The following is a 24,660-nucleotide window of genomic DNA, read 5'->3' as shown; positions in this document are numbered from 1 at the left end:
TGGTTTCAGGAGCCAGGCTTGCCACTGCATGTAGTCAGTTCACAGAGAAGGAAGCGATGCAATGGGCAATTCTTCAGAAGGCAAATTCAGTATTTTATTTCTCCATTTATTTAAATGTCATATTTTATTTTGTTCACCTCCTGAACCAAACTGAATTCTACAAGTGATGACAATTAATAATTAATGAACGAACCAATGAATAAATTAGCAAAGAGGTGAAATAAAGTTACCATGTAGAAAGTTTAGGCTACTGGAAAGATATGACACATCTTGTTCAGAAGAAAAATGCATTAAAATATAACATTAAAACACATATTTTACACCCAGTGAATCTTTGCTCAAGGTATTATGAATGATAAAGGAGATCACAAGTTCTTTTAAAATTTTTATATATGAAAATATTATTTAAAATATTATCAAAACTCTGAATCTCTCCTATTTATGTGGATTTAGAGTAATCAAATGTTAAAATGCATTTTAATATACTAATTAAAACAGCTTCAAATTAGGTAGGAGTTACCATTTTACATTAACATAATGTCAACATAATTTCAATTTAAATATATTTCTATATCTTTTTATCAGAATTTTGTTAATATTTCTGTTCATTACCTCTTACTAAAGACTTTAATTAGAAGTCATACGAATATGTTAGTTGTTGAGCATGCTTACAACAGTTAAAATTTCATAATTAAAATTTTAAATTGGAATACAAAATGTGCAATGTACCAGTGGACAAACCAAGCCAGATACAAATCTTTTGTGTGTCTTTGGAGACTGTTGGGTCTCTTCCCATTACACTTGAGAACCTAGGAAAATAAGTTAATATCATTCTCAGTTCAATTTTATTTATTCCTACACTTGTAAATGATTTTCAGAACTGCTACTTTTCCTGGGCTCAGTCTTTAAAACATCTTTTGTTCATTCATTATCTTTCATGCTTTCTGAGAAATCATAAGCATTTTAATGGCATACTCATTCTAATTACTGGAAGTGATTTCCTACACAGCTTGGCTGTTATAATTTAGTATTCATGTCATAAAATATATATTATATATATATTAGCCTGTCTTAGGAATAAACTTCAGTATGGAGATCTATGACTTAGGTTACTAATCAAATGTAATCAGAAGTGTATACCAAAATTCAGGAGTTTAAAACTTTATATTTTGTGGTATACTGACAGAGAATCAGAAAATAATTTTTTCATTTGGAATGAAATACTGTTTAATTGACTGAATACTGTTTAATTGACTGAAGGTTTTATTATGAACTTAAGCCCAGGGTATGAAAAGAGTCAATTGAACACAGTTATCACTGCCTGCAGTTGTGGATGAGGGGAAATAACTCGTTAACATGGGTAGATGGAGGTTATAGTTTCCAGAAGCTATTGATCTATTTCTGTCTGCAACTCAATCACTATTAAGGTGTGGAGGAGAGGGATACTGGGAAACTAAGGCAAAACCAAAACATAGGTGATTCTTAAAAGTATAGAAAGTATATAGAGTTTATTACATTTGGGAGCCTAGATTTAGTCCAAAGTAGAGCTAACAAACAGATGTGTCATTGGTGGTAAACTATTAAAATTTTCTAAGCTTCAATGTCTTCCTATGAAAACAAAAAGAGAAGAAGTTTTAGTTTTAATGGTTTCAGTAATGGTATAAGTCAGCACTTGGTGCAAACTTACTAAGAGTTTTGACATGATGCCTTGGCATACTTCTCTTTGACATAAGTAGGCATCAGTTTAATTGTCACTGCTTCTGGCAATTAGTAACAGCATAGTGGCACCCTTTAGTTGCAGTAGAAAATTTATTGCTTCTCATGAGATCCAGGAAGATTTTCAGAATGTATGATAATATTTTGTTGTTGTTGTTCTGGTGGGGGAAGGAGACATTACTAAAGAAAGCCAAAGAAGTAGAAGGAAACATGCTGCCACTACCAAAATAATTTCCACCCAACTCACTTATTTCTATTACCTCATCTACTTAGGAGACCTATTCTCACTAGAATACTGAGCTAATGGAGAGAATACAGAGACTGCTATGGCTCTTGTGAGGTCATGAGAAAAATTTACTGACCCTTATCATAAGAACAGACAATGTAACATCTCAAATTCAATGAAAAAGAGTAAATTTTGATAGTATTTAATGTGAGTGATATCTTTCTTCCATTTGCCTTATATCTTCAACATTCAACTTCTCTTTCCAATCTCCACAAGAGTCCATTTTTCTTAAGTTGTATATTATTAGAGGAGGCAGGAAAAATAAGCAGGAAAATGCAAAAGTTACCTTCAGAGTAGAGATGTTGGTCCCTTGTAGGATCATATTTGGTACTCTCATTTTCTTGTGGGTTTTACAATCTCATGACACAAAACACTCACTCTTGAAAAAGCCCTTGGTTGGAAGTAGACATGAATGAAATCTTGGAATAAATTATATATCTTAAGAAAAACATCAATAAATAAGAAAAATACCAAAATTACACAATTACTACATGTCAAATAAAAAGTAAAAATCTCAGTATTGAAAATCATGTCTCAGTTTTGAATCATAAAATGGAATGTGGGATGTAAAAATCAATGGATGTGGGTCTTATATATTATGATAAAATACAAATAAATAAAAACTTAGATTTTTCAGATCTTCCAAAGACACCAGAGGAAGAAGAATATGTGCTAATAAAGCCTGCTCTTTAGGCTTAGTGAATATAGTTCGACACAATTCAGTGTGAGTATGCTTCTTAAACACCAACAGGAAATAGAAACTGCCAAGATATATTCATTAGAATTATATCATGAGAGGCTAGTGACATCACCAAGATGGCAAAATAGGTCATCCCTAAGTTTACTAACACTCACATGGAGAATAACTAAAACTATTGATGAACAAGTCAGCACTGAGAGAATCATAGAAAACGGGGGAGGCTGAAGTAACCCCCTACAACACAGAGACCAAGACAGACCCTATTAAAATGGTAAGCAGAGTGGTTACATGCTGACCACATTGCATCACCCCAAGGTCAGTACAGCACCATGTGAAACAGTCTCCTCTAAGCCTATAATTTCTACTTGGGAAAGGAGAGCCCAGGGTGGCTATCCAGCTCCCCCAGCATGGTTGATCCCTTCTTGGGGGTCTCCATTCCAGTCTTGCCCCACACAGATTGCAGGGGAATCTGAGGGACTTAACCACTGAGAATATGATTATGTCTAAAAAGGGGAGAGGGGCTTGAAACAATGAGCACTTGGACCTTGGCAGACTGTTTCTACCTGCACCACCCAAGTAGCAGTCCCAACCAGGGACTTTGCTAATCTGAGGAGCCAAGCCAGTAGTGTAGTCTGACCAGGGAGCTCAGCAGGGTACAGGTCTGCCTTATTTGGGCCCTCAAACAAAGAGATTTGCCAACCCCACAACCTGGTCTAACCCCGTTCAAACAGGAGAGTTGAATCATAGCCTGGTTTTTGCTAAGTGCAGCACCCAGTCCCAACTGGCCAGAACATCTCAAGGCTGCATAGTCCAATTATACTTGAGTAAAGAGAATGACAGTCAGAATTGATTGTCTGTAGAGCAAAGCCAGGGGCCCTCTTTGGATAGGAAACTTGGAGTGTGGGTTGGTCTGAGTCAAGGCCATAAACAAAAACTCTTGCTAGCCTTGGAGCCAGGTCTCATGCTCTACCTGGGTAGGGAAACTAATGCATAGCCCTGCCCATTGCTGAATAAAGCCTTCAGCCCACCCAACCAGGATACCTAACCAGAGCATAGAAAACTGCAAAGCCCATCCAGGTGACTTCCTTGTTGGTCCAGTGATGAAAACTCCACCTTACAATGCAGGGGATGCTGTTTTGATCCCTGGTCAGGGAACTAAGATCCCACATGCTGTGGGGCAACTAAGCCCATGTGCCACTACTACTGAGCTTGCACACTTCAACTAGAGCCTGCGTGCTGCAAAGTACAGAGCCCACACGCACTGGAGACTGTGTGCCACAACTAGAGAGAGAAAACCTGCAAGCCACAACTAGAGAGAAGCCCATGCACCACAGTGAAGAGACCATGTGCCACAAGGAAAGATCCCGTGTGCTGTAACTAAGGCCTGACACAGCCGAAAATAAAAATAAATAAATTTTTTAAAGTATTTTTTTAAAAAGCTTGTCCCAAAGTCCTTCATACAGTGGAATTTGAACAGAGAACACAGCCTGTGACTCTCTCCATCTACAGAGCAAAACTAGTGGCCCCATCAGACCAGGGAATTGAGTGTAGAGTCTTGCTTAATTCTGGTTACAAAACAACTGGTGAGCAGCCCCTGGTGCATTCTACTGACTTACCAGAGCAGGAAAACAAATTAATAGTGACTGAATCAGGAAGAAATAGAAAATCTGAACAGATCAATTCTAGTAAGTAGATTGAATCCATAATCAAAATTTTCCAAATGAAGAAAAGCCCAGGATCAGATGTCTTCACTGGTGAATTTTACTTAATATTTAAAGAAGAAACAATGACAATCTTTCTCTAAGTCTTCAAAAAAACTGTTGAGGAGAGAGCACTCCTAAACTCATTTTACAAGAACAACATTAATTACTCTGGCAACAAAACCAGAAAAAGACACTACAACAACAAGCCAATATTCCTGATAAATATAGATGAAAAACTTCTCAATAAAATACTATCAAGCTGAATTCAGTAGGATATTAAAGGACTATTCTCTATGATCAAGTGGAATTTATCTCTGGGATGCAAAGATTGTTCAACATATACAAATCAATCAATAAGATATATCACATTAATAGAATAAAAGAAAAAATATATGAGCATCTTAATAGATGCAGAAAAAACATTTGACAAAATTCAACATCTATTCATGATCAAAATTCTTAAGAAATTAAGTATACTGGAGAGGGTGTGGAGAAAAGAGAACCCTCTTGCACTGTTGGTGGGAATGTAAATTGATACAGCCACTATGGAGAACAATATGGACGTTCCTTAAGAAACGAAAAATACAATACTATACGACCCAGCAATCCCACTACTGGGCATATACCCTGAGAAAAACATAATTCAAAAGGAGTCATGTACTAAAATGTTCATTGCAGTTTTATTTATAATAGCCAGGACATGGAAGCCATGTAAGTGTCCATCAACAGATGAATGGATAAAGAAGATGTGGCACATATATACAATGGAATTTTACTCAGCCATAAAAAGAAAAGAAATTGGGTCATTTGTAGAGATGTGGATGGACCTAGAGACTGTCATACAGAGTGAAGTAAGTCAGAAAGAGAAAAACAAATACCGTATGCTAACACATATATATGGAATCTAAAAAAAAAAAAAAGTTCTGAAAAACCTAGGGGTAGGACAGGAATAAAGATGCAGACGTAGAGAATAGACTTGAGGACACGGGGAGGGGGAAGGGGAAGCTGGGATGAAGTAAGAGAGTGGCATAGACATATATATACTACCAAATGTAAAATAGATAGCTAGTGGGAAGCAGCCACATAACACAGGGAGATCAACTCGGTGCTTTGTGACCACCTAGAGGGGTGGGATAGTGAGGGTGGCAGGGAGACACAAGAGGGAGGAAATATGGTGATATATGTATATACATATCTGATTCACTGTGTTATAAAGCAGAAACTAACACACCATTGTAAAGCAATTATACTCCAATAAAGATGTTAAAAAAAAAAGAAATTAAGTATAGAAAAAAACCTACCTCAACATGACAAAAGCCATATATGACAGACCCACAGCTAATGTACTCAATGGTGAAAGTTTGAAAGTTTTACCTCTAAGTTCAGAAACCAGACAAGTGTACCCACGCTCACCACTTCATTTCAACATAATACTGGGAGTCCTAGCCAGGGTAATCAAGCAAGAAAAAAAAAAAACAGAATTGGGAGAAAAAAAGATGTAAAAATGTCTCAACTGGCAGATAACCTGATTTTATATATAGAAGATCCTAAAGTTCAACAAAACTCTTAGATTTAACCAATAAATTCAGTAGTAGTAGGATATAAATTTAACACACAAAAATCTGTAGCTTTTCTATATACTAACAACAAATTATCTGAAAAAGAAATGAAGGAAAAATCCCCTTTAAGATAGTATCAAAAATAATAAAATACTTAGGAATAAATTTAACCAAGGAGATGAAATGTCTATACTCTGAAAGCGGCAAGACATTGATGAGAGTAATTAAAGAGGACATAAATGAATTGAATGGTATCCCATGTTCATTGATTGGGAGAATTAATATTGTTAAAATTTAATAATACCAAAAGCCATCAATAGATTCAATGTAATCCCTATCAGGATTCCAATGGTATTTTTTACAGAAGTAGAAAAAAATGCTAAAATTTATATGGAACCAGTGAAGACCCTGAATAGCTAAAACAATTCTGAGAAAGAACAAAGTGGAAAGCATAACATTTCCTGATTTCAGACCTTATTACAAAGCTCTAGCAATCAAACAGTATGTTATTGACATAAAAAGCAGATATATAGACCACCAGAACATAATCTAGAGCTGAGAAATAAATCCAAACATATACAGACAGTGAATATTTGACAAAGGAACCAAGAATACTGAATGGAAAAGGCAATCTCTTCAACAAATAATGCTGGGAAAATTAGATATTCACATGTAAAAAAAGAAACTAGGTCTCATTCTTACACTCACAAAAATTAATTCAAAATCGATTAAAGACTAAATGTAAGACCTGAAACCATAAAACTCCTAGGAAAAAACAAAAAGAATTTTGTTTTTCTCCTGACAAGGGTGTTGGTGGTGATTTTTTTGTATATGACACCTAAAGCAAAAGCAACAAAATATAAATAAATAAATAAATAAATAAATAAATAAGACTACATTAAACTAAGAAGCTTCTAGATAGCAAAAGAAACAGTTAATAAAATAAAAAGCAAACCCACAGAATGGGAAAAATATTTGCAAACCATATATCTAATAAGGGGTTAATATGCAAAATATGCAGGGAAATCATATAACTCAATAGCAAAAAAAACCCAACCAACCAACCAACAAACAAACAAACAAATCCAATTTAAAAGTGGGCAAAGACCTGACTAGATATTTGTCCAAAAATATATGAATGGCCAATAGTAAATGAAAACATGATCAACGTCATTAATCATTAGGAAAATGCAAATGAAAACCATAATGAAATATCAGATTGTGCCTTTTAAAGTGGTTAGCATCAAAATGACAAGAGATAACAAATACTAGTGAGGATCTGGAGAAAACTGCATTGTTTTACATTACTGGAACAACAACTATGGAAAACTGTAGGGAGGTTCCTCAAAAGTTTAAACTTAGAACTACCACATGATACTAATCCTACTTCTGGGAACATATCCATAGGAAACAAAACCACTGAGTCAAAAAGATATCTGCATCCCCATGTTCATAGCAGTGTTATTTACAATAACTAGTGTGGAAATAACCTAAGTGTCTAGAGACAAACGAATGGATAAAGCAGTTGTGGTATATATTATTGAATATTATTCAGCTATAAAATACCAGGAAATCTTGCCATTTTTGACAATTTGGATGGACCTCAAGAGCATTATGCTAAGTGAAATGTCAGACATAGAGAGACAACACTGTATGATCTCGTTTATACATGGAATCTTAAAAAAAAATTAAAAACATTCATAGGAAAAGAGATCAGATTTGTGGTTACCATAGGCAGGGGGTGGGGGAGGGCAGAGTTGGCTAGAGGTGGTCACAATATATAAACGTCTAGTTATAAGATAAATAAGCACTAGGGATGTAATGTACAGCATGATGACCAGAGTTAACACTGCTGTATAATATATATGTAAATTGGCAAGAAAATATTACTTAAAATTTTATTTTGTTTCTACATGAGAAGATGGATGTTCACTAGACTTATTTTGGTAATCACTCCACTATATATATAAATCAAATCATTATGCCATATGCCTTAAACTTATATGGTATATGTTTAAGTTTGTCAATGTCAGTTATATCACAATAAACTAGATAAAGAAAAGAATTATATCAAGAAACACATATAATACCATATAGATTTTCCAGAATTCTCTAGAAAAATTTAATTGGAAGTCAAAGTACTGTACTTTTATCATTGTCCTTGTTACTTGATATTAATTATCCTAGCATTATACGGGTTGAAGACCACTGATTATAACTACAAGACATTAAAAAATAACATGTTACCCTTTCTTCTCTTTCTTAATTACATTATCTACAATATTGATTATAAGAAGCCAAAAATCAGGAAAAATGAAAAGAATCATCATTAAAGTAAGGAAAACTTGAAGGAAAAAAAAAGACAATAGTGATCCTCAATAAGGCATGGACAATTGATGATGATAAAGTAAAACTCCTGTTAGATGTGTAATATGATTATCTGATCATTTCATCATCAAAAGCATCAAATAACATGACTGGTAACAGGAGAGAAAAACATCAGCTTTAGGATTTCACAAGAGAGAAAGGATACATTTGTACTATACTACCTGATTAGTCCTCAAGGACTCTAGCTCGTGAACTAAAATGAAAACCAATTCTATTCATCAAAAAAAAATATGATAGTGTGATCCATAGAAAAGTTAATCACTGTATTTTAAAGGCTTACAAACACATTTTGTCCCTTAAATAAACAATAACAAATAAAACCATCATGTTTATTAGAATAGGCTAATTTTAAAGCACAAAATAATCTCTAAGATAATATTCCAAGTTTTCAAAGGGACATTTAAAAAAATAAAAGTCTATATGATAAGACATATATATTAGGAGGAGCTGCAATTTTGTCCGAACAGGTCCAGAGAAATTATATGTGGGCTAAGGAGTTTATGGCACAAATTCCTACTGGGCCCCAAATATTAACCTCAGTAGAAAGAACTAGCTTTGTAGGAATCATGGGCATTTTAATACGAACCAGCAACATGATATCTGTATGTTCTGTCTAGGGACAGTATTGAAAGTTCCCAGGCAATTGGAAAAATTATATTTATATGAATACTAAAAACACATTTTTGTCAAAATATTGGTGCTTTAGGTCATATTTAGGCTCATATTTAGTGTCATTGTTAGTCTGCTTTGATTCCAAATTATCCAAATTCTAGAAAATTGGGGTATAGGCTGCATACCATGACATCAGGCAAAGTGTTTATGAATGCTGGTCCCAATACTTGCTTGCTTTGTGACCTTACATAAAGCATTTAACCTTCCTAAGTTATATTTTGATTATTTGCAAAATTAGGATAATAATAGTACCCCTTATATGGGTTAACATAAAATAGCACATGCAAACTCCTTAGAATCCCAAGGTTTTATAAATTACTCATGTTTATGATCTCACTAAGAATACTAAGGTCTCTCAGAAGACTCATGGTTTAGGTATCAGATTAGTGTAAGGAAACACCTAACAACCAGAGGTTTTGATTACTTGTTTGAATAAAACTAATTTTGTACTGTTACGAGCATATTTGTCAGACCTGATAGCTGACATGGGACCATAAAACAGTGTAATGTTGTGGTTAACACCATAACTTTGTGATTAGCCGGACCTGGGTTCAAATTAAACTTCATTTTTTCCCATTTATAAGATGGAAATACTAATAGTACCTACTCCATAAAGTTGTTATGTTCATTAAATTACATTTGGCTAATAAAATGCTAAACAAAGGGTATGGCATATAATAAGGAATTACAACAAAGTTGTTCCTAGCTATTTTTGGAGGGACATATGAAACCATCAAAACACAACCCTGAAAACCCTTGAGTACTGGCATTTCTTACTGTTGTTTACTGCCTAGTTTATAATTGATTTTAATATATCCTTTAGCCTCTAGCAAACCTAGCTCCCATCATTTGGTTGACTACAATAGTGGTGCTGATAGAAAATGGCATACTGAGAATGTTTTTGATTTTAGGAAGTTTACAAGATTGGTGATTTCCCAGCCACTGATACAATAACATAACTGTGTTTTGGAAATATTTATTTCTCTGTACTATAAAGAAGCCTTATTTTATATTAAGCTTGTTAGCCATGGATGATGCTGCAAAAGCACAAAAGATCTAAAAAGGTTTTCCTATTTTTTAGAAATGTAATTTAAAGTTTTGATACATTATTTTTTCTCTTGTTGTTTATATCCAAAATGCTTGTCAGCAACTTGTACAATCATTTAAAAATATTTTAAGTTTATAACAGTGTGGTAGCAAGCAAGAATGCCTTTTTACCATAATGGATTTCTTCCACCTACATACGTCTTAAAATGACTATTACTTTCTCATCCTTACATTAATATTTTTCTGCATATATAATACTCTCCCTTTGGTAGATTTTTTTGCAGCCTTTTCAACCCATGCTGTAAGTAAAGGTGACCTTTAAAATACATAAGTTTCTATAATAATAAATGCAATCTTAATAGAGGAAATCTGCATAACTAAGACTTCCTGAGGACATGACGGTCACTGTACTTCATTTGTGTAGGACATTTTGAAACACAGGAAGATAGAAATGTGAATTAATTAAATACCATTTCTTATGCTGTGCTCATGTAAATAATTAAACTAATCACTACAACTGTTCTTAAAGTATGGTAACCTGATTATCCCTCTAATTGTTACACATCCTTTGCACAATGCTATAAATTTGTATCACACTTTATTTATAATTTTCTACTTTACTCTTGTTTAAATGAAAACCATTAAAATTAAAAGTGAAAATTATTGATGAAACATAATGAAAGAACAACAACCGTAAATTGTTCTTAAAGGAAAATAAGGGCTCTGGTTGTTAACTTGATAATGTAAGGTTTAATACTTAATGAACTTTTTAGTATAAACCACTGTATTTTTGAAAGCGAAAAATGTGTCAATTACCTCGGCCATAATCGCTATGTATGATGCCCTGTATTTCAAAGTCAAGTTTGATATCAAGTTTGTATTTCATATTTGTTTATGAAGGCAGTTACTTCAAAATTCTATAAAGTTCATTAATGCAGTAATTTAGTTTTTCAAATAATAAGTTTACGAGAAGCTTTCTTTTATCAGCTTCATGAGATCCAATGAGGTCATTGCAGTGAGATTGAAGAATACAAGGTGGGTTTTTAGCATGTAGCTTTAGTGCATTTTGGTAATTGATATCTTGAGATGAAGGAGGCAGAGAGAGTTTAGGATTTCTTCTCCTTTTCTGCATTGAATATCCATGTTAAAGGAACTTGTAAACAAATGCTGGCAAATTACAATTTCACTCATGAACTCACTTCTCCCTCCCAGTCAAGCTTTGAGTTCTAATCTTGTTCACCTTGATTAAGCAGTTTCCTCTGTCATGCACCTCCATGTGTGAGGTTGAAGTATATTAATTTGGCCAATTTTGTCAGACTATTTATCTTACCTTAACCCTTCTGATGTGATTTTATGACTACAAAGCCAAGAGAAGTGAGTTTTAAGAAAGAAGAACTATCAATGGAGATACATTTTACGTAAAGAAAGAAAAAGTTTCATTTGGGATGACAATTCAAAACTCTGTGAAGATATATATATATATTTAAGTTTTAGTGGAATTGTTAGGAAATGAAAAATGAAAAAGTATAGAAAATAACCTAAAAGCTGAAGCCCTAGTCCTATAACATGCCATTCAAATACTCCACAAGGTCATGATCTCCTTATATCTTAATAGTCTTTTCTCAACTCTTGATGTACCAAAAATACTGACCTGCTTATAATTCTCTGCACTCAACATGTATGATACTACATTTGTTGTTTTATTATTATTATTATTAATGCTGTGCCCTTCAACTAGAATATCCTCAAATTTTCTACTTGCTTGGATAATTCTGATTTATTGTTTACAATCCAGCTCACTGAACACCACTTCTAGGACTTCTTCCATGATCCTTCCAGGCTGACTGCCCCATAGTGCTCAAATTCATACCATCCATTTTTTAAATGTTTCACTTACCCTATTGTTTTTATAAGTATCTGTTTATGAAGTCTGTTTTCCTCGATTTCTCCTTGACTATGTGCAGATTGAGGAAAGGTATTAATTTTTATTTACATTCATATCCCCAGTGCTTGGCACAGTGACTTGTAATGTTGAATGGATGTGTGAATGAACAAACAATAATTGAATGAATGAATGATTCTAGATTCAGGAAATTAAAAGTTCTAATTTATATATCATATCTTTGGGATAGGTTATATTGAGAGGAAAATTAGTATTAGGAAAGACTGTGAGAATTTGGGAGAAAATATAGAAGTCACAAAACTGTATTTCTAAGTGAATTAAATGATTAGAAGTATTGAGAATGAGCCACACGTGAGGAAGTTTGGGGAAAGAGTCATGTATTAAATTTTATAGTGGTGAGGTTTGAATTGATTATAAAATATTTGTATGGCCATAAGGGAGATTTGCTGAAGTGGAGTAGAGAGGATCAATGGATTTAAAGTCATCAAAGAACAGTGAAGTTATGATGATGATAAGAGCATCAATGATGTACAAAACAATTAAGCTAATGGCAGAAGAAAGGTGAAGAATAGTGAGAAATTGGGCTACTCCTCTATAAGGGTAATGCAGTTTAAAGATAGAGAAAGTTATTTGGGATTACCTTAGTCCATATAAAAAAGTTATATGTATTTGAACTGGATTAATAAAGAAAACATTTTAAACTTTACTAGCCACTTGAGCCATCTAGATAACAGCAATTATTCCCCTTTTCCTGGCATAATAAAAGAACATGGGTGACGCACACACTGGACTGTCAGATATTGACTAATTAATCAGGTAATGTAAATGGCATTTTTATATCCTTCATCGTATCTCTTCAGATCTCCTATTATTTCCTGTATTCTTCCTCAAGCATGCACTGCTAGGTCTCCCTATTCTCTGCCTCAAAACTTTTTTCCCAAATGGATAGAAGGTCACTTAGCCCATGTATAGGTGCTACCTAGAACTGTAAATGTAGTTAGCTTCTCCCTGCCTTGGAGAAATCTCGAGGGATAACACCAAGGGACATAGTTGATAGATAAACATCACAGCCTCTTTTCCTTCAGTGACAAACTCAGACACACAAACTATTTATTTCCTCCCAGGATACCCAGTGGGAATGAGTCCTAAGGTTTCTGGCAAAGACTATGTAGTGGAATTCTTGCCATTCTGCCTAAGATAGCATCTCAGAATGATAGAAGAATTTGAGGTGGTATTTGGAATATGTCTCTCCCACATCCCTGATGTATAGAGATGAAACATGGATCACAAAGTAACTAAATGGTTTATTAAATTTCGGTGGCAGATTTCAGAACCAAGCCAGAGTTCTTTTCATTATAAGAAACAGAAGTGTTTAGAAAAAAATTTTTAAGCGAATTCACAAAATAGATTAGTTAAGCAGACAATTATTGCCTTTATAAAGGAATTCTTTTAAATAAAAGACAATCTCACCTGCCCAGATTTATGTTATAAAAGAACATACAAGCGTTTTGTTAACTGATCCAACATTGGTATCTTCCCTTGCCTTTCTGACAAGAAATTTTAATCAAATATAAAGTTTTGGCATATATGTGATTAATTCAGTAGTTACATTTAGACCTATTAAAACATGGTGGTTTGTAAGAAATTCACAGAGAGCAAAGCTCTTACGAAGAGTATGCTTGTGCATGAGTTGAATAGAGAAGACAGTAAAGGGGATAAGTAGGTTGTCCATGAATTGGCCTCAGTCAGTTGAGTGTGGGACTGTGTTGTGGAAAATCTGTTAAAAACAAACTTGTAAGGGTTATGAACATTTGAGAGAGGTTTTAAAACATCTGTACATGAAGAATTTACTAAAAGATAGCAAGTTTATAAATATGTTTATTTTTACAAAATATGCTTAAAGTTTAATTATGAAAATTTGGTGACAAAAAAATTTCTAAGCAAAGCAATGTGGTTTAGCTCTTTCAGTTAAATGTTTTAAGTTATTTTATTGCACTGTGTAAATGTTAGGTGCTCAAGAACTATGTGTTTAAGTAGCAATATTTATTCTCCAAAGGAGTGAATAAAATAATTATATAGCCATTTTAATTTGTTTGCACATATTCTCTAGTTAACCATTTAAATACCTTTAAAATGTCTTTTTGGATGCATGTATTTACAGAAAAATGTGACTTTTCAAATAGAAGTAAGAGGAGTGGATTTTAATCCATGCAAATTTAGTGAATAGCATGACACAATTAAAAACAAAGTTCATGCAGTTTTCCACAAACCTATTAACATTATGAAAATGACAAAAGGATGAATTTTATTATCAAGTCCTAGACTAGGGTCAAACTCATCTCTCTCTCCAGAAAATCAGAGATTCCAGAGGACCCCTCTGGCCAACTCCCATAACCTTGAAATTTGTAGCATCCTTATAAAAAAAGAAAAAAAAAAGCATTGTAGTGGATGTGGTCTTCACTTCAAAAACAGTAAGAGAAATTTCATATGGGGTGAAAACTCCCTTGCTGCTTAGAGGTTTTTCTCAAAATGAAAGGTGGAAAATCACTTTCATAAAACCAAAGTATTTAGGAGAAAGGACTGAGCTTACAGGATAAACCTAGGGCTTTAAGAATTAAAGTTCTCAGATGAACAATAATTCTAGCATAAAAATTTCTTGCCCCAATTAACAGAAGACTCTCTCTGGGTAACACTATTTCTGAAACAGTAGAACAGAATCATCTATCTCATTGCCAGACCCAGCTTAACTGTTGTCATTTTCATAGTAAAGTCTACCTAGAACATGTGTACCCCAATCTCCCTTAGAATCATCTCATTAAATCAGCTTAACTCTGATACTTTTTCAATGCCATTTTATAGGTTTTGGATATATAGAAGTAAATAAAGAGTAATTATTTACTCTAAGGACTCTGGGCAAGTTGGGGAAACAGATATGATTTTAAGTAAGTCTAACACAATGGAAAATACACAGGGTATCAGATCTTAAAGGATTAGTAGAGGAGAACTCAAGATTTGTCACCTTTCATAGCAGGTCTGCTCTTACCAACTGTTAGTGATATTTTGTTTTAACCTATACAGAGCCTCATTGCTACACTGTTTGTTTTACTGCCCAACACTAGAAGAATAGTGCCCTGGATAAGTTGAAAATATTTATTCCCATATAGATAGATTCTTAAAAATATGTCAGAGCAGATTGGCAAAATTATAGTTTATGATTCCAACCAGTTCTAGTTCAAACTCTTTATTGAGCCTATGCCTTCATATAAAAGCTTAAGGGAAATTTAAAATATGAAGGACCAGGGCTTCCCTGGTGGCACAGTGGTTGAGAGTCCTCCTGCCGATGCAGGGGACACGGGTTCATGCCCCAGTCTGTGAAGATACCACATGCCGTGGATCGGCTGGACCCGTGAACCATGACCGCTGACCATGTGCGTCTGGAGCCTGTGTTCTGCAATGGGAGAGGCCACAACAGTGAGAGGACCATGTACAGAAAAAAAAATATATATATATATATATATATTAAGGACCATAGGCCAAATACAGAAAATCACATAAGACAGAATATTTCATATTGATTTGGTTTGATTTTCTGCTGTGGGTCACAAGTACATTATCTTTTAATCATCTAGTTTCCTGAAATAAAGAATAATCTTTCTATGTAATCATTTTATTCACTAGTTGGTGTTTTACCTTCTATATCTAGAACTTAAAAAAAAATTATTGGAGTGTAGTTGAGTTACAATGTTGTGTTAGTTTCAGTTGTCCAGCAAAATGAATCAGTTATATATATATATATATATATATATATATATATATATATATATACTCTTTTTAATTTTTTTTTTAGATTCTCTTCCCATATATGCTATTACAGAGTATAAAGTTCCCTGTGCTATACAGCAGGCTCTTATTATTTGTCTGTTTTATATATAGTAGTGTGTATATGCCAGTCCCAATCTCCCAATTTATTCCTCCCACCATTTATCCCCTGGTAACCATAAGTTTGTTTTCTACATCAGTGACTCTACTTATGCTTTATAAATAAGTTCATTTGTACCCTTTTTTTTAGATTCCATATATAAGCAATATCATATAATATTTGTCTTTCTGTGTCTGACTTACTTCACTCAGTTTGACAATCTCTAGAACTTTGTGGCCAATTATTTTTCTTAAGCCTCCACTCTCTTTGAAATGTCATTAATTTTCTACAAGGAAATGAGGGCAAAATTAGTTAATAGTTTTCATTCACTCTGTATTTGAACAAACTATATTCCACTTACATCATCTCACATGATTCAATTCAGTCTTTTAACAAACATTTATTGAACCATTCATCTAAGTTCATTTAACATTGTTATCCACACTCATCTTTCCCATTTCTATTATTATGATCTCCTATTTTAACCCCACAGTTACATTTGGATCTTTCTTCAATATTTCACAATATGTAGTTTCCATAATATTCTTTTTGTTTGTTTGTTTAAATTGATTTTTATTGGAGTATAGTTGATTTACAATGTTATGTTAGTTTCTGCTGTACAGCAAAGTGAATCAGTTATACATATACATATCTCAACTCTTTTTTAGACTCTTTTCCCATATAGGTCATTGTATAGTATTGAATAGAGTTACCTGTGCTATACATTGTGCTCTTATTTTTTACCTATTTTATATATAGTAGTGTGTATATGTCAACCCCAATCTCCCAATTTATCCCTCCCCAGCTTACACCCTGGGAAACATAAGTTTTTTCTCCTACATCTGTAACTCTATTTCTGTTTTGTAGATAAGTTCATTTGTGCCCTTTTTTAAAATCCCACATATAAGCGATATCATATGATATTTGTCATTCTCTGTCTGACTTACTTCACTCAGGATGACATTCTCTAGGTACATCCATGTCAATTCTTTTTTGAGATTTCCAAACTAGTATGTGTTTTTGCCTGACAACAAGGACAACTTTCTTTTCTATACATTGTATGTTTTCTTTTGTTACTTTATATATAACTAGCAATTTATTTTCCCTAGAATTATTTAATTATATTCTTGTAGTAAAAATTATACCCTCAACTACATTATTTTCTCAAATTCTGAAAACTTTTTATTAGGACTACCATATTACAGAGTTTCAGGTTAATGAATGCCCAAATGAACTGTGCAAAGTGGCAGTGTTCTTGTTGATAGTATATCTTTCCATTGAGATCTCTTTTATTTTGGGTCTTTTTGAATCTTTTTAATTCTCATTTTTAGTAAATATTCAAGTGTTATACAGTCCACTTAAAAATTTTTATTGACCTATTTTTTCAGAACAGTCTTAGGTTTACAACAAAATTAAAAGGAAGGTACAGAGATTTCCCATATAACTCCTGATCCACATGCACGTGCACAGCCTCTACCATTATTAATATCACAACCAAAGTGGTGCATTAGTTACAATTAAAGAACATACATGGACACATCATAAACACCCAAAGTTTATAGTTTACATGATGGTTCACTCTTGTTGTTGTACATTCTATAAGTTTGGACAAATCTAATGACATGTATTGACCATTAATGTTTCACATAGAACATTTTCACTACCCTAAGAATCTTCTGTGATCCTCCTACTTATCACTGACCCACACTCAACCTCTGGCAACTACTGATCTTCTTACTGTCTCCATACTTTTGTCTTTTCAGAATGTCATATAGTTAGAATTATACAGTATGTTGCCTTTTGAGATTGGCTTCTTTCACTTAGTAAATTTATTGAAATTTCCTCCATATCTTTTCATGGTTTAACAGCTCTTTTGCTTTTAGCACTGAATAACATTCCATTATCTGGAGGTACCACAGTTTATTTATCCACTCACCTATTGAAAGACGTCTTGGTTGCTTCCCAGTTTTTGGCAATTAGGAACAAAACTGCTATAAACATCATATGGAGGTTTTTGTGTGGCAAAATTTTTAACTCCTCTGAGTAAATATCAAGGAATATGATTATTGGATTGTATGGCAAGAACATGTTTAGTTTTATAAGAAACCACCAAACTGTCTTCCAAAGTGTCTGTACCATTTTGCATTCCCATTATAAATGAATGAGAGTTCCTGTTGTTCCCCATCTTTGCCATCATTTGCTGTTGTCAGTGTTCTAGATTTTGGCCATTCTAATAGGTGTGTAGTAGCATTTTGTTGTTGCTTTAATTTTTATTTCCCTGATGACATATGACATGGAGCATTGTTCATATGCTCATCTGCCATCTCTATAGATAATAGAGGTATAGAAATAGAGACAAAACTGATGATTGACATGGGCTGGGTGGTAGGAAAATGGAGAGATGTCAAAGAGTAAAAACTTCCAGCCATAAGATAAATAAATTCTGGGGATCGAATATACAGCATGGTGACTATAATTAACAATGCTATATTATATACTTGAAAGTTATTAAGAGAGTGGATCTTAAATGTTATTAACACACACACTAACAGATGTTAATTATGTGAGGGGATGGAGGAGTTAGCTAACCATATTGTGATAATCATTTCACAATATATACATGTATCAAATTGTCATGTTGTATACCTTAAAATTGCATATATGTCAATACCATCTCAATAAAGCTGGGGAGAAAATGTGTCACATGTCATTAGCCATCAGGAAAATGTAAATGAAAACCAAAATGAAGCATCAATATATACTTACCAGAATGATTAAAATAAAAGCTTATGATAACTTCAAAAACTGGCACAGTAGAGAAATTGATCACTTATGCATTGCTGTTGAGAATGTAAAATGATACAGCCCCTCTGAAAAATAGCTCATGTATTTCTGTAAAAAAAATAATAATAATCTTAAGTTAAGACCCAGTAATTGCACTCTTGGGCATTTATCCAAGAGAAATGAAACTTATGTTTATGCAGAACTTGTACACAAATGTTTCTGTAGGTAATAGCTGAACACTGGAAACAATCCAGGTGTCCTTCTATGGGTAAGTGATTATGTAAAGTGAAGTTTATCTAAACCATGAAATACTACTTATCAATTAAAGAAAAACTGTAGCATAAACACTGAAAAGTTGTTTTTTTTTTCTTTTTGTAATGCTAGTGCCTGACTTCAACTTTGATTGTTGAGTCATCCACCTCAAAGAGGCATCAACTTCAAAGAGAGCTATCTTGAAAACACACATTTCCAACCACATGACTAAATTAAGAGCCAGTCTGTCCCTCCCCCACACCTCCAGCTCAGGCTCCTTTATTTTAGATAACTGATCACTTGGCCTGCTTGTTTTTCTTACCCTACACTTTAAATTCATAATATTATGGTATAAATGGTATAAATTCACCAGTAAAAAGTGAACTCATGAAAACCTAGGCCCCTATCTTCAACCCCAGTAAAAGCAAAACACCATGGGAGGTGGTTCAAGATGGAGCCGTAGTAAGATCCTAAACTCACTTCCTCCCATGGTCATGCCAGATCTATAGTTACATAAGGAACAACTCTATTTGAAAAAGACCTGAGAAATAGCACTTCACAAGAAAGGATAATGAGGCCACATCAAAGTGGTAGGAGAGGTAGAGAAATGGCCTGTCCCAAAACTCCACTCCTGGTGTGGTGACCCACAATTGGGATGGGGATCATAAAAACAGAACTCCCTCAGGAGCAAAGGGTTTGAGCCCAACATCATGTATCCCAAACTTTGAGACATGGACCAAATAGACAAGCTTCCCAAACAACTGGCTTTGAAAAGTAATTGAGTATATGTTTAGGATACCCAAAGAGCTGTAGAAAATTGAGATACTGCTCATAAAGGGCCCAGGCATAGCCTCATTCACCCTGGGGCCCAGCACAAAAACAGCAATTTGAAAAGTGCCTAAACCTTTTGTGAAGGAGTTCACTTGTTAATCTTAAAGCATCTGCCAGAGGGGCAAGGGTCTGTTGAAACTCTCTCAGGGAATGGAGGTACTGGTGGATGCCATTTTTGCATTCGCCTTCTACATTACTAGCACCAGCACCTGCTCGTGCCATTTTTGCACTCTCTTTTTACCTTGCTAGGTCTTCGTGACCTGCCCCTGGACTCTCCCACAGCCATGTCCCACCAAACCTGGTGAGTTGACTCAGCCCAGCCTGATGTTCCCCAATGACCCTGCTTCACCAAAGCTGGTGAGAACACACAGTTCACACAGGGGATACCCCTTGAACCTGGCTCTAGTGGTCAGGGGACTTGTGTTTCTGGACCCCATGGGACTAAAACAATCATAGAGACAATCCTTGGCAGGGTACCATCCCAAGGATACAACTCAGATAGCAGATTGAAACACATGTTCAGTCTTCCTGTGACAAGAGCTTCAAGACGGAGAGGGGTAGCTGTTCCACCTAAAACATAGAAACAAAACAAAGGAATCAAGCAAAATTAGGAATCAAAGGAATATATCTAAAAAAACAAACAAAAAATTAAGAGAAAGCCTCAGGGGAAAAAAAAACTAAATGAAACAAATATAACTAATTTCTTGATAAAGAGTTCAAAGTAAGAGTCATAAGGATTCTCACCAATCTCAGAAGAATTGAGGAACTCAGAGAGAACTTCAACACAGGGATAAAATATATAAGAAAGTACCAAACAGAAGTTATAGGGCTGAAGAATACAATAATTGAACTGAAAATTACACTGCAGGTGTTCAACAACACTAGATAGAGCAGAAAAAAGGATCAGTGAACTGAAAGACAAGCAGAGGAACTCAACCAAATAGTGCAGCAAAGGAAAAAAAAAAATTAAAGTGAAGATTGTTTAAGATTTCCATGGGACAACATCAAGCAGAACAATATTCATATTATAGGGGTTTCAGAAAAAGAAGACTGAAAAGGGAACAGAAAATCTATTTGAAGAAATAATGATTGAAAATTTTCTAACCTGGAAAAGGAAACATACATCCAGATTCAGAAAGCTGATAGAGTTCCAAATAAGATAAATCCAAATAGATCCTCACCAAGACATATTTTAACTAAAATGTCAAGTTAAAGATAAAGAGAGAATGTTAAATACAGCAAGAGAAAAACAACTTACAAAAGAATCCTTAGAGGACTACAAGCAGATTTTTCAACAGAAATATTTCAGGCCAGAAGGGGTGACATGATTTATTCAAAGCACTGAAAGGAAAAAAAATTCCAGCCAAGAATAATCTATACAGTGAAGTTATCATTCAGAATTGAAGGATATGTAAAGAGTTTCTCAGATAAGCAAAAACTGAGTTCACTACCACTAAACTGCCCTTACAAGAAATGTTATAGGGACTTATTTAATAAAAAAGGACATATGAAAAAAAAAATCTTACTGGTAAAGGTAAATATATAGTAGATAGATTAATCACTTATACAGCTAGTAAGAAAGTTAAAAGACAAAAGTAGAAAAATATAACTATAATCAAAATAATTAGTTAAGGGATACATACACACAAAGATGCAAATTGTGAAATCAGAAACAAAATGTGGGAGGGAGTAGTAAAAATATAGATTTTTAGAATGTGTTTAAATGTAATTTGATAACAAAATAGACTTGATAACTATACACACACACACACACACACACATATATAGGCTGATATATGTAAGCCTCATAGTAACCACAAAGCAATAACCTAGAGTAGATACACAAAAATAATGAGAATGGAATCTAATCATAACACTAAAAAAGTTATCACAGCACAAGGAAAGGGGACAACAGAAGAAAAGAGAAACAGAGAGAAAGTACAAAGCAGCCAGAAAACAATGGCAATAAAGTACATAACTTTCCATAATTATTTTAAATGTAAATGGACTAAAATTTTCAATCAAAAGACACAGAGTGACTGAATGGATTAACAACAGCAACAACAACAACACATATCTATATGCTGCCAAAAAGCAACACACTTCAGATGTAAGGACACATGCAGACTGAAAATGAAGGACGTGAAAAAGATGTTTCTCCCAAATAGAAACCAGAAAAAAACAGGGGTAACAATACTTATATCAGAAAAAATAGACTTTAAAGCAAATACTGTAATAAAGAGAGAACCTTCAAGATGGCAGAAGATTAAGATGTGGAGCTTACCTTCTCCCCACAGATACATCAAAAATACATTGGGCTTCCCTGATGGCGCAGTGGTTGAGAGTCTGCCTGCCAATGCAGGGGACGTGGGTTTGTGCCCCGGTCCAGGAAGATCCCACATGCCGCAGAGCGGCTGGGACCGTGTGCCATGGCTGCTGAGCCTGCATGTCTGGAGCCTGTGTTCCACAATGGGAGAGGTCACAACAGTAAGAGGCTCACGTACCAGAAAAAAAAAAAATCTACATGTGGAACAACTCCCGCAGAACATCTACTGAACACTGGCAGAAGACCTGACTTCCAAAAAGGAAAGAAAATCTCCATGTAACTGGGTAGGGCAAAAGAAAAATAAAAAAGGAAAAAGACCAAGGAATCAGGACATTACCTGCACCTCTGGGATGGAGATGTGAAGGAGGAATATTTTCCACACACTAGGAAGCCCTCTCATGTGTGAGGATGCAGGGAGGAACTTCAGAGCCTCAGAGGAGTGTACAGAAACAGATGTGCAGAGGACAAAGCACAGTGAGTCCACACAGAAGATTGGTGCCAAATGGCAGTTCCCAGTTCTAGACTCTTGTCTGTTCTCCCAATGGGGTGGGTAGGGGCTGAGTGCTGAGGCTCTGGTGTTGGAAGTCAGATCCAAGGGAGAGGACTGGGGTTGACTGTATGAAGAAGCCTGAGGGGGCGAGTGCATCACAGTTGAGGGAGTCTGGGAAGAACCCTGGGCCTTCCAGAGAGGCAAGGGACCACTGTTGGGGGGTGTGCAAGGAGAGGGGTGGGCCCACCATAGGAGCTTCTTTCTCTGTGCACTCACAGGTAGCAGGGCACTGGCTACATAAGTTTCAGGGGCGGGCACTAGCCACGACTGCTATCTTGGACCCCAGAGGTAGGCACAGACTGCTACTGATGCTGCTGTTGTCACCAAGCATCCTGTGAGCAAGCACACGTCACTGCCCACACCATCCTGGAACCCACCACTGCTGAGGGTCTCATGATCCTGGACCAACTTCCCCAAGAGAATGCATGGCATGCCCCAGGCTGTTGCAACTTCCTGCAGGTCTCTGCTGCTACAGGCACTCCCTGAACATCCCATTAGTGGCTGGCATATCCATCCCTCTCTCCGGCCTGAGTAAGTGTGCTGTAATCAACCACGGCTTTCATCCCCTCTCACCAAGGCAGGGAACAGATGCCTGAGGGTGGCACACATGCAGAGGTGGGGCCAAGAGCAAAGCTGAACCCAAGGGTGGTAAGACCAAAGAAGACAAATGGAAATCTCTCCATGAAGCCACAAGAGCAGTGGATTAAATCCCTGCAATTGGCTTGGTAAACCCTGAATTTCTGGAATATCTGAATAGATAATGAGTGTTCCCACAATTGACGATTGGTCTAGCTTTAACAACTGTGGACTTCAGGGGTAAGTACACATGGGAATTGGGCCAGGACAGAGTGTGAACTTGCCCCTCAGTGCCCAGAGCAAGTCCAGAGACCTGCCTAGAGATATTAGAGGATTTCCTGGGGAGGCAGGGATTGGCTGTGTCTCACTGTGGGGCAAGGACACTGACAGTTGAGGCCCCAGGAAAATATTACTATTATTACTATTTTTTTGTTTCATTGTATCATGTTGTTGTTCTTTATTATTCTTTAAATATTTATTTTTAAATTTACTTTTCAAATCTTTTAGATTTTATGCTTTTATTTTTAATACATTTTTCTATTTTTACTTTTTCATTATATTGTGTTTTTTCTGTATTTCTGCTTTTTTCTTTTGTTTTGCTTTGCTTTCAATATATTTTTAACTATATTTTTTATTTGCCTATTTTTACTTTATCTTTTGGTTTTTGTGTTTTTTTCCTTTTGTTTTCCTTTTTGTTTTGTTTTTATCATTTTTTGATCATTTTTGTGTGTTTGTTTTATGCTTTCTTTGCCTTTTTGTTTAGTTTTCTTTCTGCTTTTGTTTTTTTTTTTGTTTTTGTTTTTGTTAATTTAGTTTTGTTGTTTGTTTTAGTTTTTGGGTTCATTTATTTGGATTCTCTCTTCTTTTTTGTTTTCTCTTTTTCTTTCTATTTTTGTGTGTGTGTGTTTCTTTGTATGTTTCTTTTTTTGTTTCTTTCTGTTTGGTTTTGTTTTTACCATTTGTCTTGGGGGTTTTGTTTGTCAGTTCATTTCTCTCTCTCTCTCTCTCTTTTTTTTTTTCTTCCACACTGTGCGGCTTACAGAGTCTTGCTTCTCTGTTCAGGGATTGGGCCTGAACCTCTGAGGTGGGAGAGCCGAGACCAGGACAATGGATTGCCATAGAAATCCTGGCCCAAAGGAATATTAATCAGCAAAAACTCGCCCAGAGGTCTCCATCTCAGCAGAAAGACCTAGTTCCACCCAATGACCAACAAGCTCCACTATTGGACACCTCACACCAAACAACTAGCAAGACAGAAACACAACCTCACCCATTATCAGACAGGCTGCCTAAAGTCATACTAAGCTCACAGACATCCCAAAACACATTACCTGACATGGCCCTGCCCATCAGAGGGACAAGATCAAGCTCCTCCCCCCAGAACACAGGCACCAGTCCCCCCCTACCAGGAAATGCACACAAGCCACTGGAAAAAAACTCACCCACTG

The sequence above is a fragment of the Mesoplodon densirostris genome, chromosome 13 (assembly GCF_025265405.1).
Source record: "Mesoplodon densirostris isolate mMesDen1 chromosome 13, mMesDen1 primary haplotype, whole genome shotgun sequence".
NCBI lineage: Eukaryota > Metazoa > Chordata > Mammalia > Artiodactyla > Ziphiidae > Mesoplodon > Mesoplodon densirostris.
Note: the sequence above shows the minus strand (reverse complement) of the source record.